The sequence below is a fragment of the Bufo bufo genome, chromosome 6, assembly GCF_905171765.1.
Source record: "Bufo bufo chromosome 6, aBufBuf1.1, whole genome shotgun sequence".
NCBI lineage: Eukaryota > Metazoa > Chordata > Amphibia > Anura > Bufonidae > Bufo > Bufo bufo.
This window is the reverse complement of record NC_053394.1, coordinates 295,840,374-295,852,121: the sequence shown is the minus strand read 5'-3', so window position 1 is coordinate 295,852,121 and position 11,748 is coordinate 295,840,374.

Below are 11,748 nucleotides of genomic sequence, written 5' to 3'. Positions count from 1 at the left end.
AGCTCTCCCCGATTGTGCCAGTAGCTCTCCCTCTTGAGCCAGCAGGTCTCCCCCATTGTGCCAGCAGCTTTCCCCCCTTGTGTCAGCAGCTCTCCTCCTTGTGCCAGCAGCTCTCCCCCATTGTTCCAGAAGCTCTCCCCCTTGTGCCAGCAGCCCCCCCCTTGTGCCAGCAGCTCCCCCCCCCCCCCCTTGTGCCTGCAGCTCTCCCCCATTGCGCCAGCAGCTCTTGCTCCCTTGTGCCGGGAGCTCCCCCCCCCTTGTGCCATCATCTCACCCCCTTGTGCCAGCAGCTCTCCCCCATTGTGCCAGCAGCTCTCCCCCATTGTGCCAGCAGCTCTCCCCATTGTGCCATCAGCCCCCCCCCTTGTGCCAGCAGCTCTCCCCGATTGTGCCAGTAGCTCTCCCTCTTGTGCCAGCAGGTCTCCCCCATTGTGCCAGCAGCTTTCCCCCCCTTGTGTCAGCAGCTCTCCTCCTTGTGCCAGCAGCTCTCCCCCATTGTTCCAGAAGCTCTCCCCCTTGTGCCAGCAGCTCCTCCCCCTTGTGCCAGCAGCTCTCCCCCTTTGTGCCAGCAGCTCTCCCCCATTGCGCCAGCAGCTCTCGCCCCCTTGTGCCGGGAGCTCTCCCCCCCTTGTGCCATCATCTCACCCCCTTGTGCCAGCAGCTCTCCCCCATTGTGCCAGCAGCTCTCCCCCCTTGTGCCAGCAGCTCTCCCCGATTGTGCCAGTAGCTCTCCCTCTTGTGCCAGCAGGTCTCCCCCATTGTGCCAGCAGCTTTCCCCCCTTGTGTCAGCAGCTCTCCTCCTTGTGCCAGCAGCTCTCCCCCATTGTTCCAGAAGCTCTCCCCCTTGTGCCAGCAGCTCCTCCCCCTTGTGCCAGCAGCTCTCCCCCTTTGTGCCAGCAGCTCTTCCCCCCTGTGCCAGCAGCTCTCCCCCCTTGTGCCAGCAGCTCTCCTCCCTTGTGCCAGCAGCTTCCCCCCCCTTGCGCCAGCAGCTCCCCCCTCTTGTGCCAGCAGGTCTCCCACCTTGTGCCTGCAGCTCCCCCCATGTCCCATCATCTAACCCCCTTGTGCCTGAAGCTCTCTCCCCTTGTGCCAGAAGATCCCCCCCCCCTCCTTGTGCCAGCAGCTCTCCCCCTTGTGCCAGCAGATCCCCCCTTATGCCAGCATCTCTCCCCCTTGTGCCAGCAGCTCCCCCTCCTTGTGTCAGCAGCTCTCCCCCTTGTGCCAGCAGATCCCCCCTTGTGCCAGCAGCTCTCCCCCTTGTGCCAGCAGATCCCCCCTTGTGCCAGAAGATCCCCCCTTGTGCCAGCAGCTCCCCCCCTTGTGCCAGCAGATCCCCCCTTGTGCCAACAGCTCCCACCCCTTGTGCCAGCAGCTCTCCCCCCTTGTTCCAGCAGCTCTCCCCCCCTTGTGCCAGCAGCTCTCCTCCTTGTGCCAGCAGCTCTCCCCCATTGTTCCAGAAGCTCTCCCCCTTGTGCCAGCAGCTCCTCCCCCTTGTGCCAGCAGCTCTCCCCCTTTGTGCCAGCAGCTCTCCCCCATTGCGCCAGCAGCTCTCGCCCCCTTGTGCCGGGAGCTCTCCCCCCCTTGTGCCATCATCTCACCCCCTTGTGCCAGCAGCTCTCCCCCATTGTGCCAGCAGCTCTCCCCCCTTGTGCCAGCAGCTCTCCCCGATTGTGCCAGTAGCTCTCCCTCTTGTGCCAGCAGGTCTCCCCCATTGTGCCAGCAGCTTTCCCCCCTTGTGTCAGCAGCTCTCCTCCTTGTGCCAGCAGCTCTCCCCCATTGTTCCAGAAGCTCTCCCCCTTGTGCCAGCAGCTCTCCCCCTTTGTGCCAGCAGCTCTTCCCCCCTGTGCCAGCAGCTCTCCCCCTTTGTGCCAGCAGCTCTCCTCCCTTGTGCCAGCAGCTTCCCCCCCCCTTGCGCCAGCAGCTCCCCCCTCTTGTGCCAGCAGGTCTCCCACCTTGTGCCTGCAGCTCCCCCCATGTCCCATCATCTAACCCCCTTGTGCCTGAAGCTCTCTCCCCTTGTGCCAGAAGCTCCCCCCCCCCTCCTTGTGCCAGCAGCTCTCCCCCTTGTGCCAGCAGATCCCCCCTTATGCCAGCATCTCTCCCCCCTTGTGCCAGCAGCTCCCCCTCCTTGTGTCAGCAGCTCTCCCCCTTGTGCCAGCAGATCCCCCCTTGTGCCAGCAGATCCCCCCTTGTGCCAGCAGCTCCCCCCTTGTGCCAGCAGCTCTCCCCCTTGTGCCAGCAGATCCCCCCTTGTGCCAGAAGATTCCCCCTTGTGCCAGCAGCTCCCCCCCTTGTGCCAGCAGATCCCCCTTGTGCCAACAGCTCCCACCCCTTGTGCCAGCAGCTCTCCCCCCTTGTTCCAGCAGCTCTCCCCCCCTTGTGCCAGCAGCTCTCCTCCCTTGTGCCAGCAGCTCTCCTACCTTGTGCCAGCAGATCCCCACTTGTACCATCATCTGACCCACTTGTGCCAGCAGCTCTCCCCCCTTGTGCCAGCAGCTCTCCCCCCTTGTGCCAGCAGCTCTCCCCCCTTGTGCCAGCAGCTCTCCCCCCTTGTGCCAGCAGCTCCCCCCCTTGTGCCAGCAGCTCCCCCACTTGTGCCAGCAGATCCCCCCTTGTGCCAACAGCTCCCTCCCCTTGTGCCAGCAGCTCTCCCCCCTTGTTCCAGCAGCTCTCCCCCCCCCCCTTGTGCCAGCAGCTCTCCTCCCTTGTGCCAGCAGCTCTCCACCTTGTGCCAGCAGCTCTCCCCACTTGTGCCATCCTCTCTCCCCCCTTGCCCCAGCAGCTCTCCCCCTTGTGCCAGCAGCTTTCCCCCCTTGTGTCAGCAGCAGCCCCCCCCCCTTGTGCCAGCAGCTTTCCCCATTGTGCCAGTAGCTCTCCCCCTTGTGCGAGCAGGTCTCCCCCATTGTGCCAGCAGCTTTCCCCACTTGTGTCAGCAGGTCCCACCCTTGTGCCAGCAGCTCTCCCCCATTGTGCCAGCAGCTCTCCCCCTTGTGCCAGCAGGTCCCCCCCCCATTGTGCCAGCAGTTCTCCCCCCCTGTGCCAGCAGCTCTCCCCCTTGTGCCAGCCGCTCTCCCCCCTTGTACCATCATCTCACCCCCTTGTGCCAGCAGCTCTCCCCCCCTTGTGCCAGCAGCTCTCCCCCCTTGTGCCAGCAGCTCTCCCCCTTGTGCCAGCAGCTCTCCCCTCCCATTGTGCCAGAAGCTCTACCCCCCCTTGTGCCAGCAGCTCTTCCCCTTGTGCCAGCAGCTCTCCCCCCTTGTGAAATTATCTCCCCCCCTGCTCCCCCTGACACCCGGAGTGCACAGCGTCATTGGTTTCTATGACACTGTGCATTCCGGGCACCATGACTTAGTCGCACCAACTTACCTTTCCAGCAGGGGCGCCACCGACACTCCGTCGTTCCGTGCTGCTCTGCGTCTGACGTCACAAAGCATGTCAGGTCGCGGCGTGCGTACGTCAGAAGGTCAGTGCAGCGCGGGACCATGGATGTGCTATGGAGTGTCTGGAGGCCCCTTGCTGGAAAGGTGAGTATTGCAGGCCAGCGGGAGACCACAGAGCGGGAGTAATAGCAAACTCTTCACTCCCGCTCCGTGGTCATGTGACACAAATGAATCTTCGATGCAAAAAATTTTCATCAAGGATTTTTTGGTGTCAAATTACTCGATTTCATTGAGTAATCGTATCAGCCCTAACGTGCACATGTTCTCCATAGACCAGTAGTGTAACTTCAGAGTATCTCCTCTGGTGGGTTAAAGGCAGGGGCGGCCTGGCTATAGACTCCATAGGGAAATTTACCGGTTGGTAGATGCTCTGGGGGTCACTCAACCCTTCTTTACTGCCGTCGGCTGGGTATATAAGGATCTAATACTCACAGCATTAATTAATGCTAGGAGCGTCAGGCACTAATGCCTTTGGCCAGCGCCCACAGGTGATCTTCTGAATTCATATGTATCACTGTCCTGAGGACAGTGATATAGTAGAATACTGTGACAATGGTGGCAGTATTTTATGCTGCACTGTGGTGTTTTGTTCTGCTGGAGCAATATTTTGTACTGCACTAAGATACTGCTGGCAACTGCCTACTTGTGTTGCCTCTCCTTCTGCCAATCAGACATAGGGACAGTTTTTTTCCAGGGCCATTTTAAGTTCCTAGTCTGCCCTTGATCAAAAGAACCCTACTCTGCCTCTTGACCATAGTATATGAAATCATTCAGATGATACTTAGGAACTGAGATGAAAATAAAATCTTCAATCTTCAGCTTCATGTAAAAATATATGTCCACATGGAAAGCGGTAACTCAACCAATGTGTTTCGATCTAACAGATCTTCATCATGATATGCCTGCATCTAACTCATAACATGACTAAGATCTGTTAGATCCAAACGTGTTGTTTGTGTTACCGCTTTCCACATGGAGATGTATTTTTTACAAGAAGCCAAATAAAGATTGCAGATTTTATTTTCATCTCCGTGCTGAACATCTTTTCCTTTTTTCTCCTGGAACCACCTCCCCTCCGCCCATAGACTAAAAACGTCCGGGAGGTGGTTCTCTATTTCTGAATGGACTTTCCTGAACGTCCATTCAGAAACTGCAGCTGCACGCTAATCGTGCAGCTGCTGATCGGTTTGCCCGCTGTCAGTGACAGCAGGGCAACCCTTAGAGAAGGCAGGGACAGTGCCCAGGTTTCCCTGCCTTCTAGATCGCTGTATACACAGCGCTTCCTGTTCCGGCCCGGCGGTCATGTGATCGACGGGACCGGAGAGTGCAGGAGCTGTGTGAGGTCTTTCAGAGACCTCGATCAGCCCTGCACTGAGGCTGTACAGTGCTGTATTGCGCTGTACAGCCTCTCTGTTAGATCGAAACACATTGGTTGAGTTACCGCTTTCCATGTGGACATATATTTTTACATGAAGCTGAAGATTGAAGATTTTATTTCCATCTCAGTTCCTAAGTATCATCTGAATGATTTCATATACTATGGTCAAGAGGCAGAGTAGGGTTCTTTTGATCAAGGGCAGACTAGGAACTTAAAATGGCCCTGGAAAAAAACTGGCCCTATGTCTGATTGTCAGCCCCAGTTACAGGAGAAATCAACAGTGAAAAAAAAAAATAAGTGAAGTAAATGTCCCCCAGAGGTCTTGTATGACCTTATGGGGGACGAAATGTGTAAAATAAAAAATAAAGTGTTAAAAAAAAAAAAAAAAGTTTCACATGTAAATTTTTTTTTACCCAAGTAAGGAATAAAAAAAAATGTTAAAAATAGAAAAATTAAATAAAATAGACATATTTGGTATTGCCGCGTCCGTGACGGTCGGCTCTATGAGTATATCACATGATCTACCCAGTCCGATAAACACCATAAAAATAAAACTGTCAAAAAAAGCAATTTTTGTCACCTTACATCACAAAAAGTGTAGCACCAAGTGATCAAAAAGGCGTATGTCCCACAAAATAATACCAATAAAACCGTCACCTCATTCTGCAAAAAATTAGCCCCTATATAAGAAAATCTCTCAAAAAATAAAAAACTATAGCTCTCAGAACATGGAGACACTAAAATAAAAAAATTTTGGCTTCAAAAATGCTATTATTGTGTTAAAGTGAAACAAATTTAAAAAAGTATACATATTAGGCATTGCCGCGTCCGTAACAACCAGCTCTACAAAAATATCACATGACCTAACCCCTCGGGTGAACACCGTAAAAAAAAAAAAAACGGTGTCAAAACAAGCAATTTTTGTCACCTTACATCACAAAAAGTGCAACACTAAGTGATCAAAAATGCGTATGTCCCAGAAAATTGTACCAATAAAACCGTCACCTCATCCCGCTAAAAATTAGGCCCTACATAAAAAAATATCTCAAAAATAAAAAAAACTATAGCTCTCAGAACATGGACATATTAAAACATAATTTTTTGTTTCAAAAATGCTATTATTGTGTAAAACTTAAATAAATAAGAAAAAGTATACATATTAGGTATCGCCACATCCATAACGATCTGCTCTATAAAAATGTCACTTGACTGAACCCCTCAGGTGAACGCTGTAAAAATAAATAAATAAAAACTGTTCTAAAACAACCAATTTTTTGGTCATCTTGCCCCATAAAGTGTTATAATGAATGAACAAAAAATCATATGTACCCCAAAATAGTAGCAATAAAACTGGCACCTTATCCCCTAGTTTCCAAAATGGGGTCACTTCTTGGGAGTTTCTACTGTAAGGGTGCATCAGGGGGCTTCAAATGGGACATGGCATCTAAAAACCATGTGGAGTTCCTTTTCTTCTGCGCCCTGCCGTGTGCCCATGCAGCAGTTTATGACCACATGTGGGGTGTTTCTGTAAACCGCAGAAACACCGCAGTTTTGTTTGACTGTTAACCATCGATGTGCTAAAAAATTTGATCTCCATCTCCATTTTCCTTTAATTCTTATGGAACGCCTAAAGGGTTAACAAAGTTTGTGTTTTAAGTGACTTGAGGGGTGTAGTTTCTACAATGGGGTAATTTATGGGGGTATCCATGTAGGCCCCACAAAGTGACTTCAGACCTGAACTGGTCCTTGAAAAGTGGGTTTTGGCAATTTTCTTAAAAATTTGAAGAATTGCTTCTAAACTTCTAAGCCTTCTAACGTCCTAAAAAAATAAAATGACATTTCCAAAATGATGCCAACATGAAGTAGACATATGGGGAATGTTAAGTAATAAATTTTTTATGAGGTATCACTTTTTGTTTTAAAAGCAGAGAAATTGAAATTTAGAAAATTGCGAATTTTTCCAAATGTTTGGTAAATTTGGGATTTTTTCATAAATAAAGGTGCAATATATTGACTCAAATTTATGACTATCATGAAGTACAATGTGTCACGAGAAAACAATCTCTGAATGACTTGGATAAGTAAAGGCGTTCCAAAGTTATTACCACATAAAGTGAGATATGTCAGATTTGTAAAATTAGGCCTGGTCAGGAATGTGGCAAATGGCCCAGATGGGAAGTGGTTAGGGACTGGATCAGGTCCTTGCATGAAAGATTATTCGGGTAGTGGTGGCTTGACTCCTGATTCACACAGTATGCTTCTCTAGGTCCCTTTTTTAGGAAATCCCCAGGAAAGAGGGGACCAAGGAAATTATCCATTCTCTAATACTGGTCCCTGAGGAATTGTCACCCTGAATGGAATATAAATCTGTGTTCTTATCCACAATTACCCACAATTATGAATAAATTACCAATTTTCCTTATTGGGACAGCTTATGAATACCAATATTTAATGAGGTCTGTCCATGTGATAACAGTCCTTTAATACAGGAAACTCCCCTCCATACAATATTCATGATTTGCTTACTCGTCATCAGCACAATCATACAGATGAATACCATTCAGTATATTTCATATTTGATTTTCATGTTTATTACACATGGATTAAAAAAATCAATTACAGGATTTTATATACACAACAAGAAAATTTAGACTAGCACATTCATATACATAGTCACAGGTGCATATCCATCAAGCAAACACGGTTGTTAAAAATTTTTTTTTAATGGCTGCACATTTCACATAAAAACAATAGAACTGAGAAATGGGGATCATTCTAAATTAAAGTGGTATTATACCTACTATAAATGGAAAAATAGAAGCTCTTTGCGCACATTTTTGATCAAACATGTGTCGGGCCCATCTACTAGGCGTCAAGGTGGCTTCCGCAGATGGGTACCTAACACTAATATACCACCTCTCTTGGACTTACTTAAGCCTACATTTTCAGGGCAGTGTAGGAACCAACTACATTTATACTCTGCTCAGAAGCCACAGGCAGACAGACAATGCTCAGTCTAAAAGAGGCACTACCCTCAATATATACTACAAGAAAATTTAGACTAGCACATTCATATACATAGCCACAGGTGCATATCCATCAAACAAACATGATTTCATACACAAATATATTTACATAAATGAATAGTCAATGCTGGAAATATTAAAAAGAATGTGTCATCAGAAAATGAACTATTGTTTAAATCACGTTTTTTATGTTAAACATATTTTTAAATAATTTTTGGTGAGGTTTCTTTAACTTTGCATGTCACAATCTAGATTTTAAAAAAAATGTATATAATCCTGCAATTTTGCACTAGGCCTAATAATAGGTCAAGATTTCCTGTTCTGTACAGGTAACTTTTCAGTAGCTAACTCATTATCACCGCCATCTGAATTACAATGACAAGTAACACCTCTATATGGATAACACAGGATCCACCATTGACAGTTATAGATATCACTGCTTATCCGCTCCCTTCAGACCTCTATACAGTTCACAGAGCATACCTAGAATACTCTCCCACAGAGGTCAATGAAGCCCTCTCTTGTCCATTGTGTCTATGGCCCATGTAGCTGCTCTCAAAAGACAGGAACATATTAACATATTTTAGGACCAGTCACCAGTGTCGAAACTGTATGATTTTTTTTTTTTTTAGATAGTGACATGAAAATTTGAAATAAATTCACCAACAATTGTAAAAAAAAATGCTTATTATAAAAACATGGTAACTATAGGTAATTTCCATATGTTATATGTGCCTTTCAGAACAGATGAAAGAGACATCATCAATATTATAACAGAGTAAAAATCAAGTAATATTAAATCACACCAATGTTGTAGAGAATCTGGAGATGCCATATTACTGCAAGTAAATACAATTCCGGGTCCTGTATCGGTGAAGGGTGACCATGGCCAGACAATTCAAAAATATAGGAGTCAGGAGGAGTGATAGTGTATTGGGACTAGTGACAAGAAGCATATATAGGAGTAAAAAATCTAGCTTCAACCATCCATTAAAAGAGTTCTCCACGATTTATGATATTTTTACAGGCAGCTGAGAGCTTTGTAAAGTGAAAAAAAAAACGTATTCACCATTAAAATGTCTCACCGGTCCCACCTCAACACGTGTGGCCCCTGAGACCAGTGATTGGCTGTATATCAGGAGAATGATGAACTTGATGTAACTTGATGTCATGACTACAGGCTCAGGGTTTCTCTTCCTTCCCTTACTGTGTCAATGCCATGTGTGAAGGGCCTGGATATCTGGCACACACTATGAGCTTATCAGCTTAGCTAGCCCCTTCTCTGTCTCTGTACAAGCCATAATGGAGAAGGAGGCTGTCTTGGCTAGTGAACTGAGTCAGGCAGCCCCTATTAGGTACATCAACAACGCATGAGAGAGGAAGTTCTCTGCTGTGTCAGAATATATGTAAAAGTGATGTTTTCTTGACCATGGGATCAGCGCTGGAATTGTAACAATGTGCAACTTTTATAACTAGTAAGTTTTATTAAATAATATTTGCAAACTAACCAAATAACTCTTTATATCCCTAAACAATCCCTTTAATTTCTTAATATACTGTATCTTTAAAACTGCCAAAGATACAGTTATCTGATACAGAGTTGCAAATCCCCAGCATTGACTGAGTGTAAAACTAAAGTTTAAGTTGCTTCTGGTAACCACTAGGGGGAGCACATGAGTTTGCTGCATACCATTTTATTTTTTAGTATAGACAATATGCATTTTGTTTCTATGTTCCTGCTAGATGTAACAGTGGCAGCCAAATACTAACAGTGTTCTGAAAATCTTGGAAGAAATATTGTATGTAGGTTTGATTTTTCCCCCCCCCATACATATCAATACATAACATGCATACATTTCATCTGCTGATTCATTAGGAATCCCACCATATAAGTAGTGCATTTCTATGTATAAGGAGAGGAATATATAATAATTGACATTATTTGTTGGTGTTTTTCCACTATTGTAAAGCTTTACAATATGTAATTAACACTTCTATACATTTCTCGTTCCCTTCCACGGAGCCTAAAGATGATGAATCTGTTCATGCTTTGATACAACTTTCCCATCTTCGAATTCTTCTGTGATTGACACAATCTTTAAACCTATCCGTGAACCTAAGTACAGAAGGGGGCAGAATTAAAAATCTGAGATCGTACACTTAACACACAATGCCTGTGGCCTGCATAAGAAGAGGAAGGCAGCCATACAGAGGCAAACTTAAAGATCCAGGGTTCCATTACAAAATCTGTAATAGGGCCCTCACCTTCCATGTGTCTTACGCTGGGTTCACACCTGAGCGTACTCTGTATGCGCTCTGTATGCGCGATTTTATCGGGCGTTTACATACGCGGGAGGGAAACAAGCAAACGTCCATTATCGCGCGTTCCCGGAAGTCTATGTGCGGGATCACGCGACAATACGCCCCAAAGAAGCTCCTGTACTTCTTGGGGCGTAGGGCATTTTACAGCGCATTCGTACGCGCTGTAAAACGCTCAGGTGAGAATCATGCCCATAGTGGATCATTGGTTTTTGCCTGTTGAGCGTTTTACAGCGTTTAGGAACGCGCTGTAAAACGCTCAGGTGTGAACCCAGCCTTACAATACTGGTATCTTCTTAGGTGGCAAAGGGGTCTTTGGGCCTACTCAGGCACCAGGCTTTGGGTGGTACTATTATCTCTGAATCCCTTATAGCTACACTTCTGTTCTCATAGCTCAGATCAAACTGTGCTCCACCTCAGACAGTAACGCCTGGTGTATTTTCTCCCCTTTTCAGTAAACCTTTTGACAATGCCCTACTTTTGCCATTTGGGACTATATAAAATAATCAATTTGTGTGTCTAATGCATTTATTAAACTGAAATCAAACTATATATAAATTCTGGTCTAACATTGCAGAAAATAATGACAGACTATTGCAGAAATAATGAGAATAGACCACGGCACTCGTTATATGTAGTTGAATCAATTATGCTTTTTTATCCATCCAGAAATTAATTGTAGAAACTGGCCAGTTTCTACAATTAATTTCTGGATGGATAAAAAATAAAAAAGCATGATTGATTCAACTACATATAACGAGTGCCGTGGTCTATTCTCACTATATTGATCATAATTACCATTGAGCCCCGTGCTGAAATACCGAGGAGTGCCGTCCAATTAACTCTAAATATTGCAGAAATAGGACTTCTACAGGTTTCTCACCACTATTAGCAAAGTGAATGGGATAAAAAAGGACTAATCAATGTTTCTCCAGAAAACGTGGGCTGCCTCTATGATATATATATATATATATATATATACAGTACAGACCAAAAGTTTGGACACACCTTCTCATTCAAAGAGTTTTCTTTATTATCATGACTATGAAAATTGTAGATTCACACTGAAGGCATCAAAACTATGAATTAACACATGTGGAATTATATACATAACAAACAAGTGTGAAACAACTGAAAATATGTCATATTCTAGGTTCTTCAAAGTAGCCACCTTTTGCTTTGATTACTGCTTTGCACACTCTTGGCATTCTCTTGATGAGCTTCAAGAGGTAGTCCCCTGAAATGGTTTTCACTTCAAAGGTGTGCCCTGTCAGGTTTAATAAGTGGGATTTCTTGCCTTATAAATGGTGTTGGGACCATCAGTTGCGTTGAGGAGAAGTCAGGTGGATACACAGCTGATAGTCCTACTGAATAGACTGTTAGAATTTGTATTATGGCAAGAAAAAAGCAGCTAAGTAAAGAAAAACGAGTGGCCATCATTACTTTAAGAAATGAAGGTCAGTCAGTCAGCCGAAAAATTGGGAAAACTTTGAAAGTAAGGGCTATTTGACCATGAAGGAGAGTGATGGGGTGCTGCGCCAGATGACCTGGCCTCCACAGTCACCGGACCTGAACCCAATCGAGA